This window comes from Fukomys damarensis, unplaced genomic scaffold (assembly GCF_012274545.1).
Source record: "Fukomys damarensis isolate Sample0158 unplaced genomic scaffold, DMR_v1.0_HiC HiC_scaffold_37, whole genome shotgun sequence".
Classification (NCBI taxonomy): Eukaryota; Metazoa; Chordata; class Mammalia; order Rodentia; family Bathyergidae; genus Fukomys; species Fukomys damarensis.
The window spans coordinates 21034545-21057359 of NW_022900949.1; the positions used below are offsets into that span (position 1 = coordinate 21034545).

The following is a 22815-nucleotide window of genomic DNA, read 5'->3' on the forward strand; positions in this document are numbered from 1 at the left end:
TGTAGAGTTAACAAATCAACAGTGCTAGTTTGAAACTGGGGGGGGCACTGGCTGTAGAAAATAGAAATACCGAAGTACTTGAGAGGAGCAAAAAAAGCAACCAATTAGAGAAATGGGTATGAACAGGGGGGGCTGCAGGGGTTTTCTCTATGCCTTAAAGTAACTAACTACATCACTGGTAATTACCAGTATAAGTCCAGGGAGGATCATCGCCTCCCTTTAATGACAAGGCTTCCCCTTTACATCGCCCATCCCCCAATAAAATGGATTTCCTGTGACATCACTCCCTAGCTCTGTGCTGAGATGAGAGCCATCGCACTGCGCCAGGACCACGACGGTTCAGTGACAGTAACTGTGCATAACCGGTAACCCCATGTTCACTAAGAAAAGAGCTCTTCGAAGAGAAAGAAAGACTAAGAGCATTTTTACCATTCCATTTCATTCAGATTCCCCTTTTAGCCACTCATCACAATCCCTTAGGAAGGAAAAGACAACTTCTATTTCCTGCATTTTCCTCATTGCAAACCAGCAACACTCTTTGTCAAAGCAGAGCTCAACTGGTTGGATCCAAGGGGGCTGTGTTTCCTGAAGTGAGGCGTGCGGCTGCTTTCGCAGGACTCTCTGCTGAAATGCAGATTCCCAAACCTTCCCCCAAAATTCCACAGTCAAGCCTGGAAATCCATACTTTTTACCAGCTCCCCAGCAAACTTGGCAGTTTTGAAGTGTGCGGGCCAGCCTTACAGATGCACTATACTTGCTAGCATTATTTTAGAGCATACTTTTACTTATAAAAATACAAGTTGACTGTTGCCTTCCATGGCACGCGGGCAGCAGCCCCTTCCGTCTTGTACTCGCTGTGTCTCCTGACTGCAAAGTGTTCCCTCGTGTTTCCTTTGACTTCAGACTGCTGTGTTCACCGCGGCTGCTAAACATGGGAAACCCAATGCGAATGTCGCCAGCGAGAGGCCTCACGGGCAATTGACCTGGAAACATAATTAAGTGATTAAGAACCATGGAAGTAGAAATCGGTGGTGGTTACTGCTCACCAGCCAGACCTGTCCCCTTCCCCTGGAGCTGTGATCTTGAGCTCCATTACATTTGCACAGCAACAAAGTCACCTCGGGCCACATTTCTCAGACTGTACCCGTCCTTAAGCGATGCATAACTGACAGGTGGGAGGGAGAGAGAAGGCAGAGACTTTTTAGGAATGAATTATTCATGTGTTTATCAAGTAACTATCACAGAGTGCCTTTTAATATTCCAGATGCTGTGCCAGCTTAAAGAGTTTTAGTCTCAAGCCAAGGGAATGGGGTAACAATAAATGTCTAATTGAAAGGGAATTTTGCTTCCACAGTTCAAACTGGACTTACTATGGGAAATTCCCTACTGTAATTTTTGTTGTCCAACACGTATGATCCACCTCCCACATCTCAGGAAGTTCTTTTACTCTAGAAGAGATTGGTCATTTCACCAGAATGCAAATGAGATATAGACCTCATATTTTAAATTACCCTATAAACACGTTGCCAGTATCGTGTGTGACCCCATACCCTGACTAAGCCCGCTTGCTAATGCGTATCCAATTTCTGTAACCTATGAATGTATACCCAAGACGCCTCGCTGGAAAGACACCCTCCTAGAATGTATATCTTCTTTGTTCAAGTAATGGACAGGGCCAGTCTCCCGCGTGGGAATGCAGACTGGCCCACCAGTGCTAAATAGAGCTTTACTTTGTCTCCTTGGCTCCTGGTGTGCTTTCCATCCTCCTGGACTCGTGGCTGCAAGCTATATCAATTGGACAGAAAGTTTGCCTTTTCATAATGACATAGTTATATTAAATATCCTGAGAATTTAACAGCAAGTTTCTGACTGAATTTATATTTCAACACACTGCCTGGTACTTTCTCAATGAATTTTTTAATGTAGTGTTTTATTTAAGTATAACATTATCTTTATATAGTCAATTTGAGATTTGAGGAAGTTTACTGATGCCATAGAAATGTGGGTATGGGAAGTAAGAGTGGCCCCTCCCCAAGTGTTGGAAAGAAGTCTGATTTGCAGCTGTTAAAAAAAAATCAGACTTTGGGCTAGGAATTTAGCTCCGTGGTTCTGCTGCCTGGCCCACAATCGCAAGGTCATGAGCTTGATCCCTGGTAACAAAAAAAAAAAAAATCAGACTTTATCCAACAATAAAATTCAGCTTAAGATGAGCAAGATTCCTCATTCCTTGCTCTTTTTGCAGTATCGGTGCAATGACCCTCTTCTTCCCGATAGAAAGCACAAATCGCCTTGGAGCCTTTCTCTGCCGCCAGTGACCGCCCCTCATCACCATGCAATACTGCAAACTTCACCCTCAACGTGGTCAGAAAACTCACTTCTAAAAAATGCCACCTAGTTTTGGTTAAGTTCTTGAGATTTCATTGCAGAGCAGCAAGACATCAAATAGATTTTGTAGTTTCTTAACTGCTTGTCTTTCAATTTTTACAGCTGAAAAAGCCATTTGGCCGATTAGGGCTATCTGTGCTGATAAATTATGTATATTTCTAGCAATATCTTCTACTCTCTGATTCTCTTTCCTCCCCTGTCCTTACACAAGGTAGAAAAAGACACTGATTAGTTGCATCTTTATGCTGAGCTTTTCTGGTTAAACCTTTCCAAAATCCTGAAGGTTTCTGTTTTACCCCATACTCCCAATTACTATTCTTTCTCTTCAGAGAAAGAAAAGTGTCGCTGTCCCTACTAGCCCACCCCCCTTTTTAGCTATTTCCCCACACAATCCCTTCCCTTATTTACCCCTTACTGATCTGCAATTTTCAAACTACTTGTAGCACACACTTTCGAAATAGCATATTTTTCCCCGCTCAAATCATTAAATAGTTTTTAGGTAAGTAAAAAGCTGTTTAGAACTGCCCTGGATCTCACATTTTCAAGCAGGAATGTATCTCACAAACCTCCCACACCAAAACAAATATATTCTTGTGTTGTTTACTCTGCTCCTGCCATTGCAGTAAGCATTCTTAAATGTTAGATGTGGCTTCTAATACTCCCCCGAGGAAACTCTGCTGCTACATTTCTTCCATGAATTCAATGTGCATTGACACAGGTGCCCAGGGTGAGAGGTGAGTTTCATGCAGCATGGTGAATTTCAGCTCCTGCTCTCAGCAGAGCCTGACATCCCTAAGCCACCTTCCTGCCACACCCAGCCAGTAATCTGCTCTGCCCTTTTCCTCAGAAGATTGTGGGAAATCAGACAGGGTACTAAGAAAATCACTGTTGTTCCTGATGTTTGATTCAAAGCACTTAAGTACCTCTCTCATCTATTGATCTCTAATATTTTTGCTCAACAAGGCTATCAAAAGAAAACTATTCTAGTATTCCTAAGTATTCCAATGTTTCTTTTTTCTTTTTTAATTTTTAGCTGATATATAAACCTGCACGTATTTACGTAACATCAAACCGGGGTAAACATGTAGCTCCTCACTCGGCTGCCACTTCTTTATGGGGAAAATGTTCAGTCCTTTCTTCAATTTTTGATTTTGTTTGTTTGCTTGCTCGCCTGCTTTCCTGTTACTGGGAATTGAATCCAGGGCTGAGCTACTGTCTCCGCCCTTTTATTTATTTATTTTGAGACAAGGTCTGTCATGGTTTACATCCAGAGAGTGCCCCCAAAAGTCCCATGTGTTCAGAGTTGGGGTCTAGGGAGGTGACTGGGTCATGGGAGCGTCATACCCAAGACCGGGTTCAGAAGCCGAGCGTGCTAGGAGGTGGGTCACTGGGAGCGCGACCTGGAAGGGTGTGTTCTCGTCTCTGGCTCCTTCCTTCTCTCTGCTTCTTGACCACTGTGCCATGAGCATTTCTCCTCCACCCAGAGCCTTCCACACTGCCCCTTCTGCCTTGGATCCAGCCAACTAAAGACTGAAACTTCTAAAAACTGTGAGCCAAAATAAACTTTCCTCCTTTAAGTTTTGGGTGTTGGGTATTTTGGCCCAGCAACAAGAAAGAGACTAAGACAAGGTCTCACCAAGTGGTTTGGACTTGCCCTGAACTTTCAGTCCTCCTGCCTCAGCCTCCCTTAAGAGCATCCAATAGGACACAGCACTTCTTTCCTAGCACCTGTTGACTGACCTTTCCCCATCTCCCCTCCCTTACTCCCTTTCTCCCCAGCCTCTCCTAACCACCATTCTACTCTCAACTTCTATGAGAGCAACTTTTTTAGATTCCGCATACGAGGGAGATCATGCAGAACTTGTCTTTCTCTGCTTGGTTTATTTCATTTAATATAATGACCTCCAGTTCCAGCTACTTCTCACAAATGATGCGACTTCATTCTTTTCATGGCTGAATGGTATTCTATTGTGTGTATGTACTGCATTTCTTTTTTATCCACTCATCAGCTGATGGACACTTAGATTGTTTCTGTTTCTAGGCTATTGTGAGTACTGCTTCAAGAAACATGAGAGCACAAATTTCTCTTTGACACACTGATTGCATTTCTGTTGACTCTACAGTATGCCCTGTAAGGGAATTGCTGTTATGGTAGCTATATATATTTTGTTTTGTTTTGTTTTGTTTTGTTTGTTTGTTTGTTTTTGTTTTTTGAGACAGGGTCTCACTATGTAGTTGAGACTGACCTGGAACTCACTATGTAGCCCAGGCTGGTCTTGAACTCACAGCAATCCTCCTGCCTCAGCCTCCTGAGTGCTGGGATTATAGGCATGCGCCACCACGTCCGGCTTGGTAGCTATATATTTTTATGGAGAATCCTCCATTCTGTTTTCCACAATGGCTGTACTAATTCCTACCAAGAGTGCTCGAGGGTTCCCTTTTCTCCACATCTTCAGCAGCACTTATCTTTTGTCTTTTTATAATCCCTACTCTAAATACAGAGCAATGACATTTCAGAGTAGGTTTGATTTACCTTTTCCTTATGATTAGTGATGTCGAGCACTTTTCTGTGAGCTTGTTGGCCATTTGTATGTCTTTCTTTGAAAAAAAAAGAAGTCTATTTAGATCTCTTGCCCATTTTTTACTTGGGTTATTTTGTTTTGCTTGTTTTTTTATTTGTCTTGTTTTGTTTTGGGGGGCTCTTATAGAAGTGTTTGTTCTTCACCATCTGGTTATTAATCTCTTATCACATACAGTTTGCAAATATTTTCTGCCCTTCAGCAGGTCACCTCTTTATTCTGCTATTTTCTTTGCTGTGCAGAAATTTCTTAGTTATATGAATCCCATTTGTCTGTTTTTGCTTTTGTAGCCTGTGTTTCTGTAATCTCACCCAAAGAGTCCTTTTCTTTCCCAAAGTCCTGAAGCATTTGCCTTATGTTTTCTTCTAGTAGTTTCATAGTCTTATGTTTAAGCCTTTACCTATGGGGAGAGATAGGGGTCTAATTCCAGCCATGCTAACTTGGATGTCCAATATTCCCAGCACCATTTATTGAAGAGACTGTCCCTTCCCCAAGTCAAGTTATTAGCAACTTTGTTGAAGATCAGTTAGCTGTAGAGGCATAGGTTTACTTCTGGGCTCTCTGTTCTGTTCCATTGATCTCTGAGTGTCTGTTTTTATGCCAATAGCATGCTGTTTTAATTAAGACAGTTTTTAGTCAAGTAATATAATACATCTTGCTTTGTGTGGTTTTTTTCAGGATTTCTTTGACTCTCAAGGTTCTTTGTGGTTTTATATAAACTTTGGGATTCCTTTTTGGTCTTTGAAGACTATCATTGGTGTTTTAATAAAATTCCATCAAATATGTAAATTTCATATTCACAAGTATATTCACATCATGTGAATTCACAAAGTTTTTTTTTTATGAATTAAGTTAGTGAAAGTTACTCATAGCTTTTATAAAATGGGAAGAGGCAGAACCAACAAGATTTATTAGTTGGGCAAAGTTGTGCAAGATATCTGGGAAAAGTTTATATCCACAAAGATATCAAAATACCAACCAGAAAAAGATTGTCATGGAAAGAAATGGAACGATCTAGGACCATACACCCATTGAAGAAAGAAACCATTTAAATGCTTACAAATGACTCCTGTGCCCATTTGTACAACTGGGGACTCTACTCTGAACCCTCTGACAGGAACAGTGACCCAATCATGAGCCCCAGGAAAATTAACCCCAAAGCGATATAGTAGAAATAGGCCGTGGTTAGTTATTAAGTCCTAGCCAAATAGCAAGTTTGGGCAGAGCAACAATAACAGCCAATTATTTTATTGCTGTCTCTTTAAAAGTACCTGACCATCGCTTCTCGGCCTTTTGGCTAAGATCAAGTGTAAAAGTACCTGACCCCCAATTTAAGAGAATGTTTAGCTATGGCTGTGGTTAAATTACTACTACACACTCCCAAGTCACTCAGGGATTTACAGCACTTACGAGGGGGAGCTTCCTGCCAGCAGACAGGTGAGAGGTATTGCTAGGAATATTTTACAAATAGTCCTCATCTATCTTCCCATTGTTTCCCCGTGTTCCTATTTTTAAAAAACACTCTACTGTTACTGTAGTTATCGAATTGTATTTGTTGAAGGGACACTTACTACTTTATTGGACAGTGAAACTCTATCCACTGTATCTTTTGGACCCACAATACTTAGGAAATGCCTGATCTACAGGAGGAATTTATAAATGTTGACTGAGTTGCATCTTAATGATTTGGTAATTTCTATAAAAACGTTGTATTAAATAGATGGAGATTCTGTGCCCCCCCAAAAAAAGATTTAATATAATGCCAAGGCAAGAAAACACTAAGCTTTTGATTAGCAAGAAAGACTAAAATTACATTAAAACATACAGTAGGGCCAGGGATTTAGCTCAGTGATTCGGCAGCCGGCCTGGTAAGCACAAGGTTCACAAGTTCGATCCCTGGTTCCAAAAAACACCACATTAGACTTCTATAGATACTGTTTTTCCTTTTGATTACATTGTATAATTAAAGATCATAAAGTATTTTCAAAAATATAAAGGTTACGATAAAATAGTAATGCTAACCTACTTGGATTATAAAAGAATTTACCTTTTAGCTCATTTCAATATGTATTTGGAAGGACCTATGATTTCTTACACTATTATAAAATATTTAAATAAACTAAAGCATTTAAACTTCATTCCTTTTCCATCCACACACAGATGGCAAAACGTTCATAATCTGTGCACAGAACTTAAAAATCTTGATTCACATCTGAAACACTGGCACATCCTTGCCCCTCCTGAGGTCACCGCTTAGGCAAACCCCACAGGCAGTGGATCTCCTTTGCTTTCTTGAAACTTCTCCAAGTGGTCTAATTTGGACCAATGCCTTCTTCTGGTTCTGATTGGAGGTATGGGAAGTTTTGACTCTGTGTCAAATGTATTAAACCCTCCACGTCTCAGACTCAGGAAACCACAGATCTGTCTGAATAGTCAGCCACCCCCAGGCTTTAATATTAAGGAAAGTAATAAAAAGTGCAGGTGTGTCATAGTCATCCCAGAATAGGCAGCACCGTGGTGACAGCAGGTAGACCCTCCTTTGACACAGATACCCGATCATTCTCATCTCTTCGCGTTGCTCTGTCCCTCTCTGTCTTCTCTTTATCATCCAAGTGACCAGGATTTGTTCATCACACAGTGTTCACGGGCTCTTGTTTGTAGCACATAGGAAGTTCACACATTTAACCAAAAAGAAACCAGGCTCACATTGCAATAAATCTGCCCCTGTGAATTACCAGACTTGGAGAGCAAATTTAAAGTGTGAGCGTGTTGCCTTGTGTCCTAGCTGCCAGGCAGCATTCTCAGGATTCTTCCTTTCACGGCCTCTGCCTAATGAGGCCTCAGCCTCACCGTGTGGAGACTTCATTTTAGCTGCCCAGGCTGTATTCGCTGTCGCCGAGACATGACACCCAACGACCACAATGTAAAGGAGGACAAGTTTCAGGGAGTCCGCCCACAGCCAGCCGACTCCAAGACGGGGACCCCATGGCTTCCATAAGTCAGAGGAAAGCTGATTGGCTCACTGCAGCTGGGAGAACAGTGCCACAAAGGAATGAGTCGGGGACCAGACACAGGCCCTGGGCCTGCCTCTGCCACCCGCCAGACACTTCCAGGCCTGCGCTCCGGCAACCCCAGGGGGCGCCCGAGCCCCTCAACTTGACTCAGTTGAGCTCCACCCTCACAATTTTGTCCCTTTGTCTTTTTACACAATAAAGTCTTCCAGTAAGAGACAAAAATAAAAACAACGACAGCAGCAAAAAATACCTATGCTCTTTCCAATATACCGCTGAACCGGTCAAGGAAAAAATTAAGAACAAATTTTAGATATGTTTGCGCCATACACACAAACATTCACTCAACTTCTGAAAAATACCTTATTTCCGGGCCTGTGAGTACAAAGTGTCATGTGTGTGTGTGTGCGTGTGCATGCGTGTGCGTGTGTGTATAACAAGTAATGAACAAAAAAAGATAAGACGCTACCAAATATACTGTGAAATGAATTTTGGTTTTTATTTCATTTTCATCTAGAACAGTAAAACTATTAGAATGTATTTATTCTGTTTCCAGCGTGTCATTTTTCCAGCAATAGCAAACAGAGACCTAAGGGCTCTTTCAGCCTTGACTGTCACAGTTCATCTGCATCCTAAAGGCAGGGGTGCTTTGGAAACAGTCATTACCATTGTGCTCTCAGCAGTAATACACTGTAACATTTTCCAATTGTCTCCACGGAGTCCCACGGATTTATCCCACAGCTATAGCCACAGGCAAGTGAGGAGCTCTCCCGGCATAAACGCATCCTTTATGGATTCTCCTGGGCAAATGCAAAAATAGATAGCACAAGCGCAAGGCGACAGATTTTTACAGGCTATTTGGGCCAGGCTTGAGGTGTAGGTAGCACTTTGCAGAAAATTAGAATCAAACAAAATAGATCCTTTCCTTCAAGAGCCTAAAATCTATGCTGTTAAAGCATGTGTTTACTCAGCCTCGCGGTGAACTGCCCATTTTTGGTTCATCCATCAACACATCCAGGGCCTCCAAGACCCCTTGGTCCCTGAGGGGGCTAAGTGGCCTGTTCTGAGACCCTCTGCAGCTTGATAGCAGTTCAAACACCATTTTGCTTCACGCTGGCTTTGCCCTGTCTCCCACCCCTTTATCAAGAGAAGGAGAAACAGAGTTTGACCTCTTTTCTCCTTCATTTCTGCGCTTGATTAAGCGGATGGAAGGAAAGAGATATCCTGGGGGGGCAAAAATTAATCTGATGATACACGCAGCGTATGTCTACCTGCAACCACAGTCACGGAATCAACCAGATCTGACTTACTGACTGTAAAATATCACCTCTCAAATCTTCACTAAGGCACCGAATCTATTTAGCTCAGTTACTGAGATAATCGCTGTTCTGTAGGCACTGGCATAATTAGAATTTGGTTTTCTCTTATTATTCCTAAGCAATAAATAAGGAAAATCATTCCAGGTTGAACTTGGGCATTTCATTATTGACCTGTTGGGTTCTAAGCTGCTGCCATACCTCCTCTGCTTCCAAGCAGCCAAAGAAATCAATCAGCTCCTTTGAGCCCACGGAAAGGCACAGTCAAATTCAAGAGATGATCATGTGACAAGGGATAAGTGTTTGATGTTGTCTTGCTTTGTTTTTCCTACTTACTTTATCATTTTTCTGAATTGTCAGAGTAATACCTGCTCACTTTAGAAAATCCAAAAGGTCTAGATAATTACAAAGAAAAAATAATGGCACACCTGGAGACAAACACCACCTGTTTTGCCCACTAAAATAGCTTTTCCTGGTTCAAGAGCCATTCAATGAGAATGGCTAATAAATCTCCACAAAGCCATACTGTGATTTCTCCAGTTCTACCTTGACCACACTAGTATTTAGTGGCTTGAATCGCATTGTATTGTAGCTCACTTACTTGTACGTTATGCCTGTCCATAGGCTCCTTAAGGGAGTATCTATCACATAGTAGTTGCCCAATAAATATTTCTTAAATTGAAGTAAGGTAAATCAATCTAATCAGGCAGCAGCAGACAGAATTAGAATTAGAAGAATTCCAGGCAGAATTAGAAGCCTGAATCAAATGTTTAGTTTGGGTTCACAGTGAAAGCTTACAGCAAATCAACTCTTATCTACTGAGAAGTATATTTTTCTTTCAGAGTGAAACACTTATCATATTAATGAGCTACAGAATTTTCTATCTGTGATAATTCTGACATTTTATAAATATCCAGAGGGACAAAGAGAGGAAAAGCCACTAAATCGTCCTTATTTGATTATTGCTAATTAGAAGATTACCATTTTTAACACAGGTATCTTATTTTGAAACCTTGTTCATAGCTCTAGAAGTGAAACTGTACCAAAATTCAGTATGATATTCCATGTGATCTAAAGCTGAAGGGAAAGTTTCTGCCATAAAACTTGGTTCAGACATTGTCTGCTCCAGATCTTTATCAAGTTTCTAAGCCATTCAAAATTCACAGGTCGTCTACCATTTCCACATAAGTGAAACATGAGTGTTCACTTCACTGAGTTAGTCTTTAAATTAAGTGAAATAGGCTACAGGTATATGGAACAGTTGGCCTAGTGTGCAAAAGGCCCAGAATCAGATTACAAGAAGGAAAAAAATGAATTGAGCCATGTAACAGGTCAAAGCACCTGGCAGAGCTCCTGAATTCATCATAGGTGTTCCAAATACGTTCTCAGAATCTGAGGGAGTCGTGCTCTCTTACTTTGTTTTTAGGTGACACTTTTCTTTCCGGGATTAGTCACAACATGGCATAAAATAATTTTAGATATAATGAGTAGTTTAGGTAATTATGATCCTGTTCATTCTATAAATGGAACAATATTCAGAGTTGGTGATTAGGGTTGTGTCTACTTGAGGCAATTATGCCAATCATGCAGTATAATTTGGGTTAAGATATTTTTTCACCTTTTAATATATCTTCATGTGGAAATTGCCTAAGACAATTCTTACCCAAATAGCAGATTGAGTCATATACTCTTCTGGGGTAAACCAGTGAAGGCACTCTATTCTTGTTCTGGAATCCAAGATCTTCATATAAAAGTTTTGAAAAGAAGTGAGCAGCCACGTCTGGGAGTCTTCTTGGGGGGAAAGACAGCTTGACCACCTATATTTGTCAGCCTTCCTGTTGCGGAGACACAATGCCACTTAAAGGACGAAAGGATTCATGATTTCAGGGAACTCAGTCCATGGCTTACAGGCTCCAAGGCCCCACTCAGCCATACCCAGAAGTGTGCTCCACCAATCCCCTGAGTAAATTCCAAAGCCAATCAAATTGAGGCTGTAGGCTAAGCACCCAAGAGACACGACTCCCAATTCACTGTTGTTTATGACAGGGCCCCTCGACTTGCCTGCTCAGATGCTCACTCCTGCCCCTCTCCAGTGTGGACTGGGCTCAAGGAGATGCAGTCGCCCTGACCAAGACCACAGAGATATTTGATAAACCAACTGGCCATTTAAAGCTGATTCATTTTGAACCAAAGATACAGGGTGCTGGTAAAGCTAACATCGGCATTCACACTCAACACCCTTTAAGTGAACTGTAGGGAAAACCAGTCTGTGAGGACTTTGGTAAGCCTAGAATCAGAACAAGAGGAATTAGTTGTACAATTCCCATGTTCAGTGAATGACATCAGCCTATTTGGGTTCTGTCCCTTTCAATTAATTCTTCTGTTGCCTTCTAATGTCCCAGGTGAACATGAAACCCTTTCTGGCATTGTTATCAATAATAATCTGGCCTGAGTATGCCGAGACTGAATGTTTCAGCCAGGATTTTAGAACCTAAAGTGATCAGACCAGTTAATAATACCTCCCAGAAATAATCCCCTTTTTGGCCAGATTTTTTCAATTAAAAAAAAAAAAAGTCCATCTCCTTATTTCCAAATGGAAAAGAATAAAAACTGCATAAGTCTTTTTTTCTTTCATTAAAATGGGGATGGGAGTATATTGACCCAAGTAATATAGCCTGTTATGGTCCTGATGTAAATGTTAAAAATCTTACACTTCCTGGAGCCGGGGAGGGTTGAGGAGCTGTGAATCACCCACCTGCAATGACTTTCTTTCACCTGTGGCCAGAGGAAGGCTGAGGAGAGGTGGGCAGAAGGCACAATGTGGCCTCGGGTAGGATCCTGAGCACTGTGATAGCGGTCACCTATCCGCATTACCTGGTAAGGGAATCAGATGTTGCCAGTTGTTTGGGATTACTTAAGTCACTTTAGTTTCCATCTTTCAATCAGTGAGTGAGGGCACCTTCAAATGTCATTTTTAAAGAACATGTGAAGATCTCTTGGCTTTCCAAAGACTTTACATCTTCAGTTTGTGCAAGGAAAGCTACTGAGATACAACCTAAATTTTGTTCCCAAAGAGAATATGCAGGAGCTATGAATCCCAATTTAAAACAATAGAAATTGGCATCATGAGACCACAATCCATTTCCCCCCAACAAGCTGGGTTACCTAGTAAATCCCACTTTAAGAGACCCAAGCTGAAAAGGAAGAAGGTTTCCTTTGGTGTCTGACAAAGCTGAATACCGAAGCTAGACTTCAGATGACGGCTTCTTTGCTGACACTACCCAAATTGTTCTGAGAGGATACTTGTGAAATTTTATTGAGGAAACGGTGTCCAAGCCAAGATTGAGTAAGATATGAAATCCTTGCTGTTTATCAACAGCCCCCATAAACCAAAAAGACACAGCTACCTTACCTAGAGTTGAGAAGCTTGGCTTTTACTAGCTCCCAGCTACTTAAAGCTCATCAGAGTGTAAAGAATCTGTTACATAAAATTACATTTAATGTTTTTAATGACCAAGGCAGCCTAATATGTTGACCTACACAGAATGTTAATATTTCAACCCAGAACCACAGCTAAACATAAAAGAATAAATCTCAATTAGTGAAATTTCAGACATTTGAGGCAAAAAGAAGAGCAGAAATTAATCAGATCACAGCACACCAATGAAACATGCTAAGTGGACAAAATACAAGATCCCATCTGGACTAAGTCCCGCTTCTGGATCTGCTTGGCTGTGTGACTCCACACAAGTAAATATTTAACCTACTGCTGGTTCAGCTTGTTTTTTTTTTTATTTTTACCTATGAAATGTGGGTCTTAGCACCTTTTTTGTGGTATTAGTACAAAACAATAATTCATAGAAAATGTTTAGGACAGTGCTATCATATAAAAAGACACCAAGAAAAGAAAACTTTTGTATAATGGTTTATCTGTCTGTCCTAAAATCACAAAAGGCTTATTCTACAATAAGTTTCCAAATTTCACACTCTTCTCCACTTACACTTAAGGAATACCTTGCAAATTTTCTAAGTATACAAATCTAATAAGTTAGCATTTATCGAAGTGGGCTATTATTTAATCTGTTAAAGAGCTCGTATTTATAGGATCTGATTTCCATTCATTTACTGAAAGGATTTAGAGAACTAAAATGATCTCATACTGCACTCTCTGGCTTTCTTCTCTTTTGAGAAATAACAATACCCAACAATAAGAATTGTCTGCTCAAAGGCTGAACCAAAGGGGAAGATTAACCACTGAGGAGAACAGAAAGGGCTTTAAGGAAACATCTTTTTAAAAAGAATGAAAGGAAAAAATATTTTCCTTTTTGCTGAAAACAGTACATAACTGAGGCATCACTGAGTTTATTCTTTGTTTCAATTAAATCTGTATTGGCAGTACCCCAATTCTGTATGTAACGCACTAACTACAGACATATCCACAGAAAGAGTAGAAAGCATTATCAACTAAAGGGCCTTGGTGTGCCAGAGGTGGCAGTGGCCAGTGTTAGTGGGGTTTGAAAGAGTTTGCAAAGTGACTTCAAATCTCTTGGGTGGGAGGACATTATGTTAGGGAAAATAAGCCATGCACAGAAAGGCAAGGGCTGCATGTTCTCTGTCACATGTGGAAGTTAAAAAAAAAATGTTTGCCTGAATGTGGAATCACAGAGATTAGAAAAGGGGGAGGGTGGACCAAGGAAGTTGGGCTCCACCAGTGCATTCCATGTACGCACGTAGAAATATCACACTGAACCCCTTTAACCTGCACAAATAAAACATGCTCATAAAAAATAACAGATAAGCTCTAGGGAGCCCCCACACCATTGCAGGTATGAAAATATGTAGGGTCTCCATTCTGTGATTCAAATCTGACAATTTGAATCATGAGCTTATTAGAATCAGGAGGAAGCTGCCAGGAACTCTTGACAAGGAAGCGTCATTTCACTGAGCCGTGTGACTGTGGCCACCCTCTGTTTAACCATCTTACCGTTGGTGGCAAAGAATTCACAAACCACTTTTCCTCCACACACACAAGTTTCTCTGAGTGCTTCCTGGGCATCCAAACGGGCCGGGAGTTAAGGTTCCCTCGTCAAAGATCGTGCTGTCAACTGGACTGAGGTAAGGCTAACTGTTGTGAAAAGCACTGAAAACTCATCATTCAGCTAAAAAGTTTAATGAAGCAATAGTCTCTCTAGACGTAAAATTTAGCAATGGTCTCTAATGGTGCCCAGACCTAAAGCAATTGAACTCTCCAGCAGTACAACATCAAAGTTACTATTACAGAACTGTTATACTACGTATCGTACTACTATTATAGAATAATTCATTAGAATTCAATGCATCAAAGATTCTTCAAGTTATTTCTCTCTTTGACCTATAGATTAAAATACTATTAATAGAATGAAGTTTTTCTTACTTAATCTACCATTTAAAAAAGTAAATCGATACAGTAAAGCTAAATGTAGCAGCTCAACAGTAATTCTAGTAGGTAGCCTTGTCAGTGTCTGCGATTCAGAGATTAACTGAGCAAAACAGAAGAGATCTCTGAAAGGATTCTCTGCAGCTGAATCCCTTGTGAAACGTTTGCTGATGGGAAATCAACCAACCATAACTGTGTGCTTGCGATACAAACAACCCCTGCCCTCAAGAAGCTTCCAGCCATGTAAGGCAAGTGGGCAGGCAGGTGACACATCTGCTGGTCAGGTCTGTTGTACACCTCTGCAACATCCCAGCTCTGCTGTGGAAGTCGAGTCCCCCCGAGCTAAGAAAGGAGTCCCGTTTCCCCAAGACATTCAGGGCGAGGGACAGGAGGGAAGCTCAGAGATCTAGAATTCTGGGTTCTCCTCCAGCGCCCATTCCCCAGGGCCAGCAGGGAGTGCACATTTGGGGTAACAGAGTATTGGCTTTCAAAAGATAGCGACATTTCCTTATTCTGCCTCTCTGCTTCTGAGTTCTCTGTCCTGCCTTGCCTGGGGTCAGAGTGGATGCTTACGGAAGGGATCTGGGCCCAGGTGATAGAGAAAAACGGCTGTGACTGTTTCCACATTTGAAAGTCTACTCAGCTGCTCAGTTCTCGCTGACTTTGCTTAGACGCTAACACAGATTCTGTTCGGGGTAGATTCCCCAAGATAAGTTGGCTCCCATTCTCCCCCTTCCTTCACAGATCAGTGAGTTCATTTAAGCACCTGTGTCTTTGAAGTATCATCGTGGACTTATTCCTCCCAGCAGACGAGACTTGGGACAGGAGGAGGAATTGCAGGAGCTCTTCTTCCCTGTATTTCCCATTCTTCAGTAAATAAAACTTGAAGGACACAGAGCACAGCCCTGAGCCGTGAAGTAAGCAGAGATAAAGATAAACTCAAAATCTTGACAAAGGAAGGGTTAGAGTGACTGGATAAAAGCAGAAAATTACCAGGAAAAAAGAAAGAAAAGAGAACACAGGAGCTCAGGTTCAAGAGAGAAACAGTCCAAGCCCTTCAGTGTCGTGTGAGGATGTCCCAAAGGTTCCTAAGAGTCCCATTTGTTTCAATATTTCACCTTACCTCATGTCCCCAGCAAGAACCCTGACACACTGAGGGAAAGTTAAGTTCTCTATCCTTTCATTTTCAAGATATTTTCATTTTTAGGTTTGATGAACTTTTCGTGCAACTGCATCCTTAATGGTACGTTTGAACTATCTGGAAAGTTCACCTTGAATATTATTCTCTTATACTGCTAGATAAATAAATTAATAATGTCTCAGACAAAAAAACTGGCATTTTTATGTGACATATGCAACATTTTGCCATTTGTCTCAGAGAATATTCTGTGACTTGCTTAACAAGCATGATGCTGAATTAGACAGTAAGCATTATGATCTGCGCTGTGATTTGAGGATCCTAAATCAGCTGGGGTTAAGGGTCAGAGACAGAAGGGTCAACAGCAGAACCATAAAGCATACAGAAGACATGAGGGCTCAGTATAGACTCTAAATTTATTTATTTTATTTGTTTTAAATTTAATTGGTGTTTTCATTGTGCTTGAAAGTTGACAAGGGAACGAGGCTGGGAAATTTGGGTTTTCCTTCTACTCTGATTTACCTACAGCCCATTTGAAAGTTTAAGATAATAAGATCTTTATTTTGCTAGTGAAAGTGGACTTTTATCATAGAGGAAAAACCCCTCTTTTGAAGATAGGGACAGAGGTCACTGTGGCCCTTAAGGCCAACAGGCATCTATTTGTCACATTTTAAAAAGAGTACCACTTTTACTGGCTTATTATTAACAAGATGCCTCAAAATGTGGCCATATACCTCATTTGCAAAGTTTTTTTTTTTTTTTTTAAGTCTGGTTTGGTCTTGAGAAATTAAAAAAAAAATTTTGGTGGAGGGAACGTCCAAGGACTTTAACTAGGGTGCAAACAATTAAAATAATTGAACAGTTTAAACAAAAACATATATTTTTGTTTTACAATAAATATTTAGTTGGAAATAAATTCCCATGAAACCAAGGATTACGTAGAGTATGCAACCACTCTTCCGGCAATTTTCAATGGATGTAATGACAAAGATGTAAACGGGAAATTAGATAAGTAGCAATAAAAGCCTAAGTAGGGAATAATAAAAAAAAAGTCAATGAGTGACATGAATCAAATTGAATTATGTAATTGCACAAAAGTTGGAAGTTGCTATGCCATGCAAGCTCTGAGAAAGCCCCAGGGACTTGGGCTAAACCTCTAATACAGGAGAGACTCAGATGCTAGAGAAGGAAAAGAAGACCAAGCAGGAAGATTGGAGGCAGAGGACTGGTGTTGGGGTGACCACTGTGCTCCTCCTAGAAAGATCCAGAAGTTGAGACAGTCAGCAGTTCAACTGGCCACAGCAGATGTTCAATATATACTGTTTCTCTAAGAAGACGGTATCGTGAAAAAAGACTGCGCCCTATGAAATAATGTCTGTGATATGTGTAAATATCAGATCCATTTCATGGTTCTGGGCTAGAACCCAATTTAAACAAACTAAGTATTAAATACTTTTTAAGGACAATGACAAGAAGAAAATTTATGAGCCAGAGATTGTTCACCGAAAAATAAATAAATAAAAAGTAATGACTAAGCCAGCGCAGTATGACCTCCTGGAAAACAGATTTGGAAAGATGCACCTAAGAATGTAATAGTGATCATCAACGGGTGTTGGGTGAGATCTTTTTATCTTAGTTTTTGCTTCTCTGGATTTTCTAGTTTCACATACTGCACTGGTTAAAAACAAAAGGCTTTTTTTTTAAAAAAGAGAGAAATGTCCCTACCTCCCAGGTCTCTCTTCTGGGCCTCCTATTTGCTAGCACACCCATATTTCATGTTAATTCCCCCAAGATTGCTCGAGAACCCAGCCAGAGACCTGAGCCCACTGTACAGGAACAAGGTGACAGCCTCTTCCACTGACCCAGCACCTGCTCTGCGTCACAACACTGTGAAGCCTGTCACCCACAGACACGGCAGCTACTCACATGCATTTCAACAACTGACTGGAAAGGCGAGACCCATCCACGAGCAACTACAGGGGTGGGACTCCTGCACCCGCTGTGGGCTCTGCCACCACCCAGAGCACGCCCAAGAAGCAGCACGGGGACCGCACACAGGAATCATGCCTGCTGAGAGTCACTCACGGCTGGCTCTGGGCTTTGCTGGATTGGAAGGTGAGTGGAAAGGCACCAGGCCCGGGGTTCCAGATGCCCACCGGAACCAGCCCCAGGGATGGGGCTGTTTCCAGCCGCTTCCTCCCCGTGGACCCTGTCTCCATGCTGGCTGCAGACAGACTCTGATTCTCGACAGCCTTCCAGAAGGCGCCTTCTCTAGAATTTGGCCCATTTTATTGAAACTTCCAATGTCCCACCTGAGTGCCTGAGACGGGCTGCTCGACAGACCGAGCCTGCTGGCCAGTTGCTCCCTTGTCACTGCGAGACAGAGAGCTTTGTCTCTGCAGGTGCATCAAAAGCTCCCCAGGGACAGGTCCTGCGCTTTCCGTGTCCTTGACTTCCCAGCCGCACCCCGCTCAGCACTGTGCATGCAGCAAGCTCTCAGCCCGTCTTCCTGGACTCACTCATTTCCTGAGTGCTATCTTTCGAGCCACTCCGTTTCATGCGCTATCTGCCAACATTATTTTTAACTTTGCAAGAACAGCCCTTATCCGAATCAGTGGTTAGTATCCTTCACCGTATCTGCGTCTGTGGATGGTTTTAAAGTTTGCTTTCAGTCCTTTTCATCACACGCTCTCCAGTCACTCAGTTCTTGTCTGATTCATTGCTTAGTGTTTCATTTAGTTTTCATTAGTACAGGTTTGCAGCACATAATTTTGCATTCATCATGGGGAGTCGATAACCTACACAACACGTCTTAATTCTTTTTACTTCTCCTCCTCCCTCCCCCACCCCTCCCCCTGGGAGGAGAAAGGTAAGTAAAGAGAATCTCTTGGTGTTTTTTTGTTTTGTTTTGTTTTGGTACTGGGGATCGAACTCGGGACCCTGTGCTTCGAGACAGGTGGTGGAATCACTGAGCTAAATCCCTGGCCCATCTCTTGGTGTTTTGAAACATATTTCAAGCAACTTTTGAGCAAATCACACTGGACCGTGTGTATTTTAGATATGTGCCTATTTGAAATGTTTTAATTGCTTTCCACTAAATTAACAAATTCTTTTTTCTTCCTGCCAAGTTCTCCAGATGTTATTCCATCATCTCTTATCTCTTATGTTCTACTCCAGGGGAGAAGAAATCTTTTGGGGGCATCTCTCTGAGTTATGAAGTTGCCTGTGCTGAGCCCAAATCTGAGATCCTCCTGCCTCAGACTCACATAGTGCTGCAAGAACTCTTAAATGCAGCTGGCCTTAGTTCTTGTGGACATATCACCCAAGCATTCCCTGCTCCCCTTCCTGGAAGGGTGGACCAAGTGTCATCCATGAGGTCAAGCTGTGGCCCAAATTCCCCGTGCTAGGGACTGCTGAGTCACTCAGATGCTGAGAAGAGATGACATGAACACCGGAGGCTGAAATCACAGGCCAAGGCTTCCCTCAATGAGGCAAATGTCTTGGGGACCAGAGCAAGAGGACAGAGTAGATGAGGTCAGGAGGACATCCTGGTCCTCGGGCAGGAGCCAGCAGGTGCCCAATCCCAAGTGTGGATAGTCATCCAGCATTCAAGGTTGGGGTACAGACAAAACCCTTTCAAATTTAAACATTCGACTACAACACATGCTTGGATTTTTTGCTGTCTTTGGAACATACACGGTACATTTTCCTTCCTTTTCCCGGCCTCTATCCGCCCTATAATTACTCACTGTCAGCTTTTGTTTCCTAGTTTTAAGATTTAAAACTTAAACATCACGTGAGTTATAAAAGGCTTTCCCCTCTCTTTGCTTTCATTGGTTGTTTCTAAATTATTTGCTCCATTGACTTTTTCCATAACAAGTGTATAGATTGACAACTCTCCATAATCTACTTTTACTTTATTCAAAATATTATCTTCAAGCCTAGCATGGTGTCTCAGGCCTGTGATCCCAGCACTCAGAAGGCTGAGGCAGGAGGATTGCTATGAGTTAGAGACCAGCCTGGGCTTCATAGTGAATTCCAGGTCAATCTCAACTATACAGTGAGATCTGTCTCAAAAAACAAACAAACAAAATATTGTCTTCAGAAGAAAACAGGGAAATATCCTTATGGCTTTGACTTAGGCACAGGATCTTTATATGGGGGGATAAAAAGCACAAACCATAAAAGAATACATAAATTATAATTCTATGAAAAGTGATACTATTTACTCCTTAAAATTACCTTTAAAAATGAAGAGGCAAATCTGAGATTGGAATAAATAAAAACACGTATCATATCTGATATATATGACATATATTACATAGGTATCATGTATCTGACAAAGGATTTGTTCCCAGAATATTTTTTAGAACTCTTACTACTCAGGAACCGGATAAACAATCCAACTGGAAAAACAGGCAGAAAGGTTTTGAGTGGATATTTACCAAAGAAGAAAATAAAAATCAGTGGCCAACCACCAGGCTGAAAGGTTGTAGTATTATTGATCATTAGAGAAATACAAGTTAAATCCATACCGAGGCCATTCTGCACGGCCACTCGAATGGCTGACACTGAAATGAATGGTAAGAGAAAGGACGGGAGGACGCGCTGCAGCCGGTACCCTCGTCTACTGCTCGTGAGAGTGCAAAACGCTACAATCCAGTCTCACAGTTTCTCAAAACTCAAGTATGCTTTTACGATACACATGTACCAACATACTGATATTTTCACCCGAGGTACCTACTTGAACTGAAACACAAGTCCACACAAAGATTTACGTGCACGATTATGGCAGCATGGTTTACAATAATCCCCCAATGGGAACAGCCCAAGTAGTCACTGACAGAAAAATAAACAGTGGTCTGTCCATACAAGGGACCCAGCAAAACATTAAATGAACTACTAGAATCACAAATGGTGCCCGCCCGTACCACCCCAGACATGCCCGATCTCGTGTGAAATGCTCCACTTGAATGTATCTTAAAAACACCAAGCCAAGTGAGAGAGGACAGGCACCAAAGCAGACACACTGTGTAACGCCATGGAGAAACGCGTCCAGGGAAGCAGAGCGCCGGCATGCAGATCGGGGGCTTCCTGCGGCGAGGGCTGGGATGGCAGTGAGCGCAGATTACGAAAGGGCACAGGGTCAGGTCTTCCTCGTGGCTAACATGTTCTAAAGCAGCCAGGTGCAGTGGCGGGTCCCAGCCTGGACAACTTAGTAACTTGGCGAGGCTGTGCCTCAAAAATTAAAAAAAATAAAAATAAATTAGAAATGGCTGGAGATGTAGCTCCGGGAGAGAGCCCTGGTTTCAAGCCCCACTCCCCAAACGAAGAAGAAAAAGAAAAAGTGTAAAATTTGTTGTCGTCGTGATGACGCATGACTTTGCACAATGACCCAAAGCCGTCAAGCTGTACCCCTAAAATTGGCAATTTTAAGTCAATTAAACTTCAACGAAACTTTAAAAAAATCCTTCATGCCCTAAATCATTCCCTTAAGCTAGTCATCGGCACATGCTTCATTTCGACAGCGTTAGGTCTGCATTTTATTGCTTGCAATTCCAGTTTTATTGCACTTCATGGGAATGCGTGTGTGTGTATCCCAAACACCCTCTCTGCGAACTAAGGAAACGTTAACTCCATCGCTCGTCTGTTTCACGAGCAGATCTGCTCCGTGAGGTGGGGGATCGACTTTTCTCCAGGTGGTTATAACTTCGCGGGCGAACTTTCGAGGAATCCATGTCATCTCCTTTCTCTCCCTGGGGTTTGGTCTGCCGTGATCTTGGGGCCTGGGAGGAGGGGTCCTTTCCGCCGCCCGGGAGGCTAGAAGTGGGGGCAGAGTTGCAGGGGGCGCGAGGGGCTGCAGGTGGGAACCCACGGAGCAGAAAGCTCTGCATCCAGCCTCTGGCCCGCAGGCCCCCCGGGTGTGACCCGGGGACAGCAAGGCAGGGTGGCACTGGCAAGCCCTGCCGTGGGTTCACAGAGCCAGGACCCCGAGGCTGGCCGAGGGGAGCACGCGGAGGATGGCGGAGACAGCGCCGGCGAGGGTGCGGGGGCGTTGGGCCGCCTCCAAGTTCAGGGACACTCCACCTGCAACTAATTTTCTGAGTTGCACCTGCAAAAAGTACCTGCTATTAGAAAAGCCTCCTCAACAGCCAATTCTTTTTGCTTTACATCCTGGCCCTTGTAATATGTTTTATTTAATTTTTTCCATTAAGTGTATTGGTACATTTTAGGTATACAATACAGTTACATTCATCACTGGGATCTTGAACCTTTACATAAAGTATCTTGGTTCTTATTTTTCCCCATTCCCCTGCCCTCCCTTCACCCCCTCCACCCTTCCCTATTTACAAAGACTTTGTTTCCATTTTTTCCTTTTCTCATATTGTCTTTTCCCTTCTTTCCTTTCCACTGCCCCTCCCACTTCCCCTACACCTTTTGACTTTTTCTTCCTATTACATGATATCAATTATACATTTTGATCCTTATATATACTTTTAGTTTTTCACACCAGAGAAACTATTCAGTATTTACACGTGTCCTACTAATTTCACTTGAGTATGGCCTCAATGTGCAACCACTTAGCTATAAATGACTCTCGTTTCGTTTCTCATTCTTTATGGCTGAGTAGTACTCCATTTTATAAAAATAAAACTCATATCTTCTTTATCCAGTCTCCAGTTGATGGGCAGTTGGGCTGTTTCCAAGTTTTAGCTATTACAAACTGTGCTGCTATAAACATGGGTGAATATATATTGCTGTGGTATGATTTTTTAAATCTGTTTGGGAACATGCCCAGTAGAGGGATGGCTGGGTCAAATGGAACCTCTAGTCCCAGCTCTTTGAGGCATCTCCATATTGATTTCCACAGTGGTTGCACCAGTTTGCACTCCCACCAACAATGGAGAAGGGTTCCTTTCTCCCCCACAAGCCTGACAGCATTTGTTATTGGTTGATTTCTTTCTTTCTT

The 22815-nt window shown here is 42.1% G+C and overlaps 1 pseudogene; it reads left to right on the forward strand.

Moving 5' to 3' along the window:
- Positions 1-6241: 6241 nt before the first annotated feature.
- On the forward strand, positions 6242-6389 carry LOC117284555 (annotated as a pseudogene).
- Positions 6390-22815: the final 16426 nt, after the last annotated feature.